The sequence below is a fragment of the Gavia stellata genome, chromosome 4 (genome assembly GCF_030936135.1).
Source record: "Gavia stellata isolate bGavSte3 chromosome 4, bGavSte3.hap2, whole genome shotgun sequence".
Taxonomy (NCBI): domain Eukaryota; kingdom Metazoa; phylum Chordata; class Aves; order Gaviiformes; family Gaviidae; genus Gavia; species Gavia stellata.
Window position 1 is genome coordinate 39851672 of NC_082597.1, and position 13601 is coordinate 39865272.

The 13601-nt window shown below is 44.0% G+C and overlaps 1 protein-coding gene across 1 annotated transcript in view; it reads left to right on the plus strand.

The window, feature by feature from the left end:
• Positions 1-5985: 5985 nt before the first annotated feature.
• The window catches only part of RAP1B (RAP1B, member of RAS oncogene family), a 32394-nt gene continuing 24778 nt past the window's right edge, over positions 5986-13601 (plus strand). The window contains exon 1 of the mRNA XM_059816998.1: positions 5986-6017. The gene's annotated coding sequence lies outside the window, so the exon portion shown is untranslated. The remainder of the gene's footprint in view (positions 6018-13601) is intronic.

The window sequence follows — 13601 nt, forward strand, 5'->3', positions numbered from 1 at the left end:
TGAGTCCCAAAACTAATGAACTGCTAACATAACTAATGATTTCAAGAGATCCCTGTGAATGCTTTTGGCCCATTGTGTTAATTAAGGCTTGTAAGAGAGAAACTAAAGGAAGCAAAGAAAAATCATATCTATATTTCAGTGTAAATTGCTACATTAATTGGGATATAATTCTGCTGCTGGGGGAAGCAGGACAAAAAACCTTGAGTATTTTTAGACCTGTCGTCTTTAAATATACTTGCTCCTGTCTTAATATTGACGTAAACCAGAAGTGAATATATATTTTAAATGTAAGTATTGCTAAATGTTGCACATCCCTCAAAGGCTGAATTTAAGTCCTCGTATAAAGCTCATTAAAATCAACAGTAACTTCTGCTCTGTCTCCAGTAGAGTCTGAATCTGGATGCAAATGAGTATTCTAAAAAAGAGTAACAATGAAAAAGAAAAAAGTCAAAGAAAGGTACAATAGTTAAAATGTTGATACTGGCATTGAGTGATAATTATAAATACTCTTTTCCCAAGTCAAAATTCTGTACTTTCATGTGCTGGTAAAGCAGAGTCAAAAGTACCCACTTCCCATATACTTCATTGCGACTACCTCTACGGTCCCAATGCTGTCTTTGCTCAGGCTATTCTATTCCGCTCAACGCATTATTCTAAAATATCTGGTTACAGGGTGAAGGAGGACATTCTCAGGAAGAGTGCAGCATTATAAATGGGGGAAACTAAGTGTCAGTTTAGAACTTTATACTGCCGTGTTATCTAAATTGTGAATGTATCGGTCATCATCAGTTAACTGCCGTTGCACCCAGTCCTTTTATGGAAGACTTTGAAGAACTACCCAGGTATCACAGGAGCTGGTGATTCAGAAGGTAGTAATCATCTTTTTGCATCTTGTGCTGCTAAAAGTGTTCTCCTGGAAAAGGAGGGAAGTAAAACTTCTGAAGCTTTTAAATTGTTAAAACATGTGTGACTTTTTTTTTTAAGAGAAGTGTTCACCCATATCCTGGACAGATTCAGCTCCAGGTAACTACATTTCCTCTCTAGTTCCAATTGGATACATTATTCTTCATTTACTCTTTTAAAACACTTATGTTGCTGTCACAGTCTTCCTCCTTATCTGATCAGCTGGTTGTCCAATGCAATTTGAAAGATCTTTTCAACACAGGATAAAATAAAGTGGGCTTTTCCTTTTGCCAAATTAATCCTTATTTTTAAGAGTTTAAATTCCAGAGCTTAGGGCATTTTCTTGAATCTCTCTGCAAGTCAGAGTACTGTGCTTTCACAACAGCCATGTTGTGAAACAGCTATTCCTTGCTTTATCTGAAGTAACTGCAGTGATATAAAAAGTAGTCTCTCAAATACAGGAGAAAATAGATTAAAAGATGAGACCCCTGTAAGTAAATGTTGACATTTACAATTCAGATTGCAGTAGTGTCCATTGCCTGTTCTCCGCCAACTTAGAAAAACAAAGGCAAATTTTGCTCCTCAAAGCAGTTATCGTGGGGTGGGGAGGGAGACAAATCACAAGATAAAGGTAGGGCTATACTATATGAACAAATGGTAGGATTTGAGCCAACAGCAAGGAAAAGGGTTAGCCCAGTAAGAGATATTGGCAGATAAATTGGAAGAGTCACTGAACATCCCTAAGAGATAGGAAAAAGCATTAATTCAAGGTAGTTTGGAGGAGGAGAAAGAGCAGAGAAGTGACTGAGGATTTTCCCCAACAATGAGGTAAACATACGGACAGTGAAAAAGTCTTGGGGGAAAAAAAAAATCTTGGAGTTAAGTTTCGGTCAAGCTTGTGATTAAACCCCTGTTTAAACAACTTTGATTAGTAAATGGCAACACATCAAGAAGATGCAATGAAGAGAGGTTAAAATGCAGAACTGCATAATGGAAGCTATGTCCGAAGTGTAGATGATGAACTGGTAGAACAGAGCTGAAGCTGTATCAACAGATGCAAAGAGACAGAGAAATTGCATCGAGTTTGCAGGGGAAGACACGTCTCTGAAACCTCTTAAGGAGCTATTCAGGCAGGCAGGTATTCCCACTTGACATGACTAAATCTTCTGAGTTTGAAGAAATACCAAACAAAAATCATGTTGAAGGATAAAGAATGAGAAAAATATCTCACACATCTATGTCTCAGAAATAACAGACATTTTTCTTCAGTGTTGGAGATGTTGTCTCCTTATTGTTCTCATGATCCAAAGCACATTCTGATCTAGTAAACACTCTCTTGCTGGAACAACTGAGTCGCCGAGCTAAGACTCGACCCCTTTCAGTCCATTCACCAGAAAAGACGAGAACTTTGCTTCCTCTCTGAAAGCAAAGCATCCTCCTAGACTGACCAAATGACATCTCTTTTCCCTTCAGGACAAATTTCTAGAAAAGTTCACAGCCAGTTGGCATGCAGCCAGCATAACATTCCCTGGCACCACATGCCCATTAAACTTCAGAGTTTGCTGGCACAAGCCAGCTCTGCATTCTGTCCCAGAGATGGCTGCATTTCAGCAGTAATGAAACTGCAATACACATAGAGCAATACAGGCAAAGTTAGAAAAATTATATGGAGGTGACCAAGGGCCACCCTGTCAAGTTTTTATTAAAGCATTGTTTAAAAAAATATTCCTTTGTTTTCCCCAAATAATCTATCAACTCCCCCTCGCCCCCCACTAATTCCACAGAACTTTTTAACAAGATCTGTCAGTATTTTCCTCCTCTTCTTCCATCAGAGGGTATCTTCTATATTCCCTTGTAGCTGTTCCTCACAACAGCCGTGACATTATCAGACAACTCGCCGTGTGTGTTAGTGACAAGCAGGCTGAATTAGCTCCAGCTAAGCGCCAGTCATTGAAATAAGAGGTTTTTGAAGTACAGGCAGGCAACTGGTAAATTGGGAGACAGAAGTTACAGCCCAAAGGACAAGTGCTGCAGTGCTTTGGAAAGGTCTCTTTGTCACTATGGTTTATGGGCATAAGCAGGTCTCTTCTGGTTTTTTGTTTGGCGAGCAGGCAGCTGGGTATTTGACCTCCTCCTTTTAAAAATGCCAGATCGATGCTGGGCACAGGCAGGCCCACTAAGCAGGAAAGCTGATGCAGCTGTTTTATTCCTACTCAATACAACAGCACTTTGGCCCCATCTCCCCCATTTCGCCTGTACTCATAGTTCTTTGGGGAGTTGCCCTGTCACAGAGGCACCTCCGCACTGGCGCAGTTGCTTGAGTGACCATCAGCGAGCGGCTCAGGCACATGTGAAACGCTTAACAAGCTGAGCAGAACAAGCCCCATGGAGTACCGGGTGAGTATGCTTAACAAGCACACCAATTTCTATTCACCAGTCACACTGATAGGAGTAAAGCTGGTTTAAGAATTGTGCTGAGGATTAGCTAGATGATTCATAGGAAAATCCAAACTCTAAGGGCCCAATTTACATTCAAAGTACGTGGCTGAAAGAGTTGGGAAAAGGCAACACTGTCTCTTGCTCAGAATGGATCCTAATTCTCTATTTCTTCTAGTTACAGTGATCAATCTCCAAGCGTATCTATATTAAGTAAACCATATGTGTATATATGTGTATATACACTTCCTTTAAAATACTGGGTTTCAGATTCCCCTGTGTGAAACTCAGAATGCCAATATCTGCTCAGGGAAGATTCACTCACACTCCCAAAGGCCCCTTCCTGTTTCCTTGGTGTATAGCGAAGAGCAGTATTTGCCCTACTGCCTATAAAACACAGGGCAATTGAAAGCACACTGTAAAATATTATTATAGTAATGACACACATCTGTTCCCAGAACACTGCTTGTTATTTGTGATTAATCTAGTCCACTGGAGAAAGTTGTGAGGGCAGAGGATATATCTTTCTGTCTGTTCTTTTCCTCTGTACAATGAATATTTCTGGGAGCTGATAATAGTATCTACTGACAGAAGACTAAAGAAACAGAAACATTTTTCTATCATCTGGTGAGTAAACATACTATACAGCTAATAATTGCAAGAGATGCCTTTATGATTTTTACCCGAGAGACTGTATTTTATGTATTCTGACACCTCTCATTAATGATTTTTGCCCCGCATAGGATGCCCCACTGAGAAAGGACTAGTTTCTACATACTCGATTTCTCACAACCTGAGCTCTCTTGCATTATCCGTCATTTACAGGAATCCATGGTCAAAGTACTGCACAAGGGTTTAGCTGTAAAACACCAAGAGATTTATCTGGACTTTGGAAGAGATTTTATGACGTTTGGGATTTGGAAGCAACACTCTAAAGAAAAGTGGTTTTCAAGTGCGTCACTTTCTGGATGCCTTGAATCTAGATGAAGCTTCTCTTACCGAGGGCAGCTCATTTCTTCGGTCATTCTTTGACTCCGTTTGCTCTGAGCTCTAGCGTCTCCCACACATTCATTTGAAGCTGTATGGCCTCCAAACATTTATAGCAAGGAACTCTCCATCATGCAACTTGGGGAAATGTAATCTCTTTTTTTTATCCCTTTTCTATCTTTGTGCTACAAACAGAAAGCCTGTGCTTCCTCCACACCCACTCTCCTTGCCAAAAGCCTCACTGCAACTTCCTGTCAGTTTTACACGCTCTGCCATGGACTTCCTCGGAGCAAAAGTTTTATCTGAACGTACCATGTTAACTATTTGCTTACTAAGTGTTTCCTAGAAACACAAATGCTCATTTATTTTTGACCTTTATCAGTTAAACCCTTTGTAACTGGAAAATATTAGTGACACTCAGAAAAAAGGTGACTTACATTATTTAGGACTAAAATAAGAGAAAGGCTAAGAAATACCGTGATTATTTGCAGGCAGCGGCCATCCTGCTTTGTATCAGCAGGGCTAATGATAGGCTGTTCACATCCAGAGGCATAAGAATGTACATAAAAACAGCAGTATGTTGCATTTCTAAAACACCCTTCAGCAATGGATCTCAAAACCCTTTCAGAAATGTAAGAAATACTGCCCTGGCACTTATGTTTCCAGCTTTTGATGTTCTAAATTAACTTAAAGCAACTATAACGTGCTTTTGACCCACCGTTGAGCTGTAACTAATCTACGGCTCTTGCTTGGGGCTTAGAAGAACTTGGGGAGAGAAGAACCGCTTGTCCCAACGGGAACTTGGGGAGAGAGGGACCACGTTATCCCAATGGATGCGCTGCTATGGAACACAATGCGTCTTCGGGAATGCCTGACGGGGCTGGAGACAGGGTGCAGAGCCGAGGCCTGGCACCGCAAGGCAACCCTGGGCTCTGGTCTCCAGCTTTAACACACTTTTCCAGCCCCTGGCCGCTGAAACAGCACGTTTTGCTCGTGCTCCATCCCCGAGTAACAATCTCCCAAGTCCAAAGCAGGGGCGTGTGGACGACGACGACGACAGCTCACACGTCCTGCCCGCCCGCCGCCGGCCCCCACACACCCCGGCCCCGGGGGAGGCCTCCCTTCCTCCCTTCCTCCCTTCCTCCCTCGCTGCCACCAGAGGCGGTGGCGGCAGGCCGGGGGAGGCCGCAGAGCCGCACCGCGGGAGGCCCGGCCCGGCCCAGCGGGGTTTCCCGTCAGGCCAGCGCCGCTGGAGCGGCGGCCATCCCTTCCTACCCACCCTCCCCTCCCCTCCCCTCCGCCACCCTCCGCTCCGCGCCGGGGGTGTGTGTCCGGGGGGGGGTGTCAGTGCCCCGCGGAGGCGAAACCGCCCCCCGCCGCCCCGGCGGCCGCACCAACAGGAGGCCCGGCGGGCAGCGAGGCGGGGTGGGGAGCGGTGGGGGGGATGGGCGGCCGCGCGGCGCCGCGCCGTGCGCCTGCGCAGGGGGAGCGGAGCGGCGAGGTCACCCCTCCCCTCCGCGCCGCTCCCGCCCCCGCCGCGCCAGAGCGAGGCTGGGCGTGCGGCGTCACGGCGACGGCCCCAAGCCGCGCCCCGGCACAGGCAGCGAGAGGGAGCGGAGCGGAGCGGGCGGAGCGCAGCGGGCTCGGCCGGCGAGGCGGCGGCGGTCGGGGGGGAGCGGAGGCGCTGTCCGGTAGGTCGCGGCGGGGAGCGCGGGCCGCGCCGCTGTGGCGGTGGGGTGGGGAGGGGAGCGGCGCGGAGCGGAGCGGCGTGTCTGGTACAGGTGGTGCGGCGGGGCGGGGACGGGCCGGTGGGGGCGGTGGTGGCGGTGGCAGTGGCGGGGGGGGGTGGGGGGGTGTGTGTGAGAGACAGCGGCGGAGAGCGGCGCGCTGTGAGGGAAGGGGCACGAGCCTGAAACATGGCGGAGGAGGAACTGGGAGCCGCCGCCTCGTCCGGCCTCAGGCGCGGGGGGACACCGCGGGGGGGGTGGGGGGAGAGCGGAGCGCTGAAGGGGCAGCGGCTGCCAGCCGGGTCGAGGGCCCGGCCCCGCCATTCGCCGCCGCCACCCCCCTCCCGCCTGTCCCCGGAGCAGAAGTTGGAGCGGAAGCGGAAAGTTGTAACCCCGCGGCTCGGGGCCGCGACGTGGGGCCCGGCCGGGTGCGGGGAGGGGCGGGTGACGCCCGGCTCGGCCCCGCCGCGGGCGGGGAAGGGGACGGTCCCCGGCTGCTGCCGCCGTCGTTGTCAGCGGGAAGTCGGAGCCGGAGCCCCACCTAGTCCGGTCGTCGGAGAGAAGCTGCTCGCTCTTTCCGGCCGGTGCGTGGGGGCGAGGCGAGGGGGGGCACAGGCCGGCTGCGGCCGGCGGGTTGCCCGGCCGGTCTCCCTGCCGACCGCCGGTGCTTGTGCCTGGGGTAGCCACGGGGTGGGACAAGCAGGCAACGTCGTGGCCAGCGAGTTCCCCTCCTGCTTGTCACAAAATAAAAAGAAAAAAGGGGATGACAGAGACGTTCATCTCGTCTAAACAACCCCCACACCCGTGTCAAAGCAAATGGAAGAATTTGACTGACGCTTCCTGCACCAAACCCATTTAATAACCCCCAGATAGCTTATACCCTTCTGCGTGTGTTGGTGAAGAAGCGGTGGAAGGAAAACGAAGTTTGCAAAGGGTCAAATAAAACAAAATCCGAGTGTTATCTCCTTGGCCTCGGATAACAAAAAGAGGATAATAAACCCAGGTTTCCTACAAAAAAAAAATCAGCGTGCTTTTACTCGCTTTTCCTTCTTAAAGGGATGGGTTGTCCTTTTCAGGGGTTATAAAAAAAAAAAATAGCTTTTTTTATACTGCTTTGGGGTATGGTAGTACGGTAGTACAGTTCCAAGAGAGAGGGTATTTCAGAGATGCCCAACTTGAAAATTGCACAGGTTGTGTGTGTGTTCTTGCATTTAGATGTTTTGATTAGTGTAATTTGTTATTTCCAGCATATAACAGCTACATCTTACCCCAGTGTGAAATGTATGACAAAGACTTCAGTACTCTTTCACGGTAAAATGTACATTGAAATTACTGTTGTAAAAAAGAAGACACAAAATGCTCTTCTTTTTCATAAATTCTAATTAAAAGGCAGAGAAGCAATCACATTGTCTTACATTTGTTTTTGAATGGTTACTATATATTTCCCTTTGGAAAGACATTCTTTTCTCCTCTATGGAAAAACATGCAGAATGAATCAAATTATCATCTTTTGGATGACTTGCCTCGGTGTTAAAATCAGAAACTTGGCGGGGGGAGGGGGGAGAAGGAAAAACCAAACCCAACTTGCTACAGTCAGGTGTTTTCACTTTCTTTATTCATCGCATCTCTTTTTAATCTTGCTCAATGTCCATCCCGTAGACTTTCTAGCTAAAAATGAGCTGAGTGAATAGTGGAGGTTACCTTGGCTGTTCACATCAAAGGCTTTGCAAATAAACTTTCTAACTAATTAGATGCAGTGTTTTATTCCCTAGTACCTGCATATTTCAAGGGATGCTTCTTGTAGTGGTATGAACTACTTCAAGTTCAACTTGCAACTGTAGTGTAAAGCTTTATGATTATCTGTAGCTAAATGGCTGAGTTTTGAGTTGCACAGTACAACATAAATGTCGTGTATCTTTTTTGCAGCAAAGCTGATCCTACTTGGAGTACCTGTCTGCCTGGGGGTGAAATAATCTGCAAAACAGAGTTGAAAGACTATAAGTGTAAAAACAGAACTTGCATATGAGGGGGGAAAAAAAAGCCAATAGTCTCTTTACTGTCTGTAACTGCGTGTCTTGCTTCTATTACTACATACATGCACTAGATAAGTTTTCTGAGCGGGATTAAAATTGTGCTATTTTGTTCCGAAGCTCTGCTGTAGGACAGTTCATAAAAAATAAATCTGAAGTGAGCCATGACAGTTCTCTTTGTGCTGTGCCAGTTTTGCAGAGTAAAACCGACTGTCTTTTTAATTTCTGGAGCAGAGGCAAACAGATGGGAATCTAGGTGAGGGCCTACAAAAGGAGAAAGGAATTACTTGTATGGCTGAGGGAGGAAGGAAGTGTGCTGAAGACCACACTGTAGCTTGTGACCTAACAGTAAATGTGACTGGCAACTAAAACAAACAGTTGTCCAGCTGTCATCTGGGATGTGGGAAGTGCAAGAGTCACAGAAGTACTTCATGCTTACTGCTATAGTGCCAATCCTGTAATCCGCAGGGCTCTGCTGGCTGCTTGGAGTTAGGTACGGAGAGGTGCTCTTAAGGGTAAGAATATCTTACAGATAAAAACAGGCTCTCTGTTGTCCTTGGGTGTATGGTAAGAGGGTAGGTGGGTCATTTGTGAATTGGCCTGTCTAAGTAATGCTTAGATGACCTTCAGATACCTAACTGACATTTGAGAGTGTTCTTCAGGGTAAGCTCAAGTTGTTGTGAGTTGTAATCAAAATTGCTCTCTTAGTAAACAGATCACTAAGCATACCCTGCGCAACAGAAGTTCATGTTTAGCTTGTGTTTGCAAGCACTGCCACTCTTTTGCCACAGAACAAATAGAAAAGCAGACTGAAGTGCACTGTGTAATGTCAGTGTGTTGAATCCCTGCTGAGTTGGGGCAGGCTTCTGCTGTGTTCTGTTGCATCTAGGTCAGGCAGAGGGATATTTTAGACAGCCTCCTTGTTTGGAGAGGTTGAAGGGGTATCTACAGTAACTACACCTTCATCTTCGAAGGCAAACTTTGTATTCCTGCTCAGACGTAGTTAAGATGGTCTGTTTCTATTTTTCTTGCATAAAGCAGGTAAAAAGGAAGGTTTTTTGTGACTTGAATGCCGTTAATAGGAGACCTGTTTTCAAGTTGATTGAGTTTTCAAAGTTGTTTAGCAGTTGGCTGTAGTAGAGCTTTAGTATCTCACTTAAAGCATCTAATGTATCACTTTCTCCTTAGGGCCTGTCAGCCATGAGAAAACAGAGTGGGACAGGCGTAGTCGAAGCAATATTCTGTTGAAGTTATGGTGCAATATGCTTGTAGTAGGCAAGCACTATTTGGAGAAAGTCAAAGACCTTGTCTGCTGGCACAAACTGTTTCCTCAAGGAACAGCTGAATGAGGCTACCTTCAAAAGCAGCAGTAAGTTCTGGCTTGAAGCTCTCATCTCTCGAGCTCTAGAATGCCTGAAGAAACACTGGACAACTAAAAGTGAAAAGGATTTTTTTTTTTTTAATTACTGTGTGTGCCTGTTTATGTATGCTGTTGTGAGCTCCTGACATACTATGTGTTCATCTCCTCCAGCAGCAAGGAAAGGGAGGAAGGCTGTAAACACCAGGTTGGAAATCTGCCTATTAGGCAACTTTTGAGATATGAAATTATTTGGGGGCCCTCTAGCTATTCAGGATGCTCTTTTTTCAAGAGCAGTGTTTTAACAATAACTTTTACTACTGAAGCAGTAGAGTGAAAGTTACTATAAGACCCTACAGGATTGTGTGTAGCAGAGTTAAAGGAACTTTTAGAGCTGAACCAGGAAGAAGAGGAGGCATTCAATGATATCTTGTACACTGTGCCACTCAGCTTTCTAGTTATTAATCTAAGGGCTTGATGTTATTTGAAGTAAATCCCTCCTATGCAACTGTGAAAAAAGACTGCCAGTTACTGTACACATGGTTAGTTTGTTCTTGGCCAAGGGAGGAAGGCCAGACCGTAGTGCAGGAGTGGGACAGCCTAGCCCTTCTAATGGACTGGTGTTTGCATCCTGTGGCAGAGAAGCAGCATCTCGTGTTTCTTTCCAGCCTGAGATTCTCTTCAGGGAACCCCTAGTTTCTTAGATCACTTCATATCATTCTTGCAGCTGTTACAACACAGGAAGGTGTCCTAAACCTGAATGACTTGACCAGGTCTTCTGCAAAAAGGATATTGTGTGCCGCTGTTACTCATTCATGAAGTAATTTTCAATATAACTAATCATAGAGCTGTGAGAAACTTTGCATCATTAAACTTCTGGACAATATTGCAGAACTGGAACAGAACAGTTTATTTTCATAACTGAAGACAAAGCAAGGATCTGTAGTGAGAATTCTTGTCTTTTTTCATAGAAACTCTGAGGAGAATGTGCTCTTTGATGCAATGTGCATCAAAATTTGTTGACATGGAGGTGAATGTTATTCTTACTTGCTTTAATTGTAACAGTTATTAAGTCTTGATTTCAGTAGGTAATCTGGATTAAAGGAAAAGATGTAGTTTAACAATATTTCCTTCAGTGTGGCTTACTTCATGTGAAATTAGATCATGAAAGTTTTTTCTTAAATGAATTTGCTAGCTATATCTCAAATAATGTATGTTGGCTAGCCCCTTCTTCAGTTAATCTAAAATAACTTGTGAACACAGATAGTCCCTGCAACTGTTTCTTTTTGTTTCTCTGTATTAGTTGTCTTAGCTTTTGAAGTCTTGTTCTATTTTTTCCACTCATAGTCTCTGTTTCTGCAACCTAACCAGTTGCGCCTTCATTTTTTTTTCATGTCTGCAATGAAGGGAAATTTCTTAAAAGCATTCTTCATATATCAGGAAGAAGCAAAAAGAGTACACATATCTGTGTGGTGTTACCTGTGTGGAGTTCAAGAGGGGAGGTACAGGAGACAGAAGGAGGACCTGTACCTTGCTAGGTGTGGCACTTGAGCATTACTGAAATCAAAGTGTTCTTGGTAGTTGCAGGGCCAGACCAGTTACTTGTGTTTTTTCTAAAGGTTTCCTGTACAATCAGTATTTTTTATTTAAGATGAAGCTAGTATGCTGAACAGTGCTTGGACTGCATTAGAACCCAGACAATACTGATAGTTAAGCTGTGCAGTCGTACAATCCTTGCTTGCAGTTAATCAAACTTCTGTAACATCTGGTCTGATACTTCCCCCCAAAGTGATTCATTAGAAGACTAGTGGAAAGTTGCAACGTGTTTTGTTTTTTCTGAATGTGGAGAAGGGTAAACTGGAATGTGGAATGGAAGTAATCTATTAAGTGGAAGTTATCTAAGAATCTTATTCTCTGCAATACAGTATTTAGGACTAAATTATTTGTTTGTAATGTGACGTTTACAGTTGAGACTGAGCTGAGTGTGGCTGTGTGTCCAGGCTTATGTGGTTAGTTAAGTGTGGGGGCAGCCCAGCAACGTACAGTGCAGGAACATCTTTTATTAACCTTGTAAATGTGAAGTGGTTAAGGTGAGTTGTTAGACATTAAGATGCAGTCAGTAACCCTCCTCTGATCTTCCATTGTGAAGCTACTTACAAGATAACATTCTGAAAGCTTGATGTACAAGATGACCCAGAAGTGTAGCCTGCTTGGCTTTATGTGATTGCTTTTTGCATACAATATTGTTGAAGGATTTTCTTGGGATTGGGAAAGTGTATAAATTGATAGTGCGTGCAGAATCTTGGCTCTTAAGCTTCTGGAGTTATATAGTTAGTATATAGGATATACCATACTGACTTTCTGTGACCCTTCTGAGTTGTTTAAAATGGAGAATTGATGGGCAGTAGGCATTCTGTGAGTGTGGTGGTTTTATTCCCATGCAGGGAATGGTCCTCTTGTTATTTACTGCCTATTGTATATAAACAATATGGTGCAAGTGTACAGAAAATACTATGTGTTTTCATGGATTTTTATGATGCACGGCATAAGAAATGAGTTCTTGGTGAGCATGACTTCACCTTCAGAGTTCTTGCACATACTATACCAGTCCATAGATTAATTTCCAAGATAGTTTTAGATCAACAGTATTCACTGAACATAAGTACCCAATTTGAGATGCCTTGGACTTATGTTCTTAGTGTGCTGCAAAATGCTGGGTTCAAAATCTAACGTCTGCTGACATTAGTTATTTGAGAATATGCCATGCTTCTAGAAATTGATGTCATATTGTCATCTTAGCACTTGGTGGAACATAAGAGACTGTAGTAGTCCTGTGGCATCAAGAAGCAGTGCTGGAAGAAGCTGACTGTCATGCTGGAGAATCACTCGACCATTTTTCTGATATCTTTTTTTGACTTAAGTAGCAGATTAGATGGGATCTCAACAAAGAATAGACACCCTGTTACTTGATATAGATCATCCTGGGCATTGAGTAAGTTTGGAGGCCAATAGAGAGAAGTCTGTGATACTATAATGAACAGGCATTCATAACTCTCATTTTTTAACTGGATGCTTGGTCTTCAAATGTTCTTACTTCTGTGTACAATTTTCTACTTGCTTTCTATATCTGAATACTAGAGAGAAACAAGCATTTCTGAATGATACCTACTTCTGCTCATTGTATATTCTTCCAGTTTATTGTTACCTTTTCACCTTTCTTTTATATTTGAGCAAGTCCATTGCTTTTTTCTAATTATCCTTTTTTTTTTTTCCCCCGGATCTCCCTAAACCTTTTATTCCCAGAAATGCCCTAAGCTAAATTGAGGTTCAGCCAGAGATCTCACAGAGAAGACTTAAGTGTGATAGCTGAAGTTCTGCAAAAACTGAGTAGCTGAAAACAGGGGTTTACAATTAAGTGCTTTAGGCCACCGCATGTGCTGGTATTTGGCATCCTTTTGATCTGTGTGTTGCTTTTCATCAAACTCTTAAGAGTAATCTCAGAAGAAAAATGCTGTATGTATATGAGTAGGAATTGGAGAGAGAAAATAAGAGCATTTCATATGAAGCCTAGAATGAAAAGGTCAAGTAGGTTGTACAGTTTTATTCTTGATGAACAAAGGAGTCCTGATGCCACCTCCTCCTTTTCTGTTAGAAATCTGGGTCCTGTCTAGCTAGGAAACTGATGAAGAAGCAACATTAGGTGCACGTTAGTTTGGACTTAATTTAACTACAGTAACCAATATTTTGAACAATGTACAGTCTTGCTAACTGAAAGTACATCTTGCTTCTAGCCAGAGGCAAGATCTTAAGACGCAGTTTGCAAATAATTTTTTCAAAGACAAATATATCAACTTGAAAATATTTGTATTTTCAGGTAATGCAACTCTTCCATTGCTTAATCTTATTGTGGACTACTTTTTAAATGAAATTCCGTGCTGTAAGTTTCACAGAGGAAAGCTGAAACCTCTTTTCCAAGCTGAATGCTGAATCTGCTGTGATAGTAGAAGTGAAAATAAGGAACCGTTCACAGCCTTATCTACAGAAGGCTGAAGTCATAGATCTCAAGAACCTAAACAGAGGACGCACTGGGTAAACTGGGAGCATCCTAAGCAATGTAGAAATAAAAGATTGTGGTTTCATGAAGAGTAACCTTGCTTCACT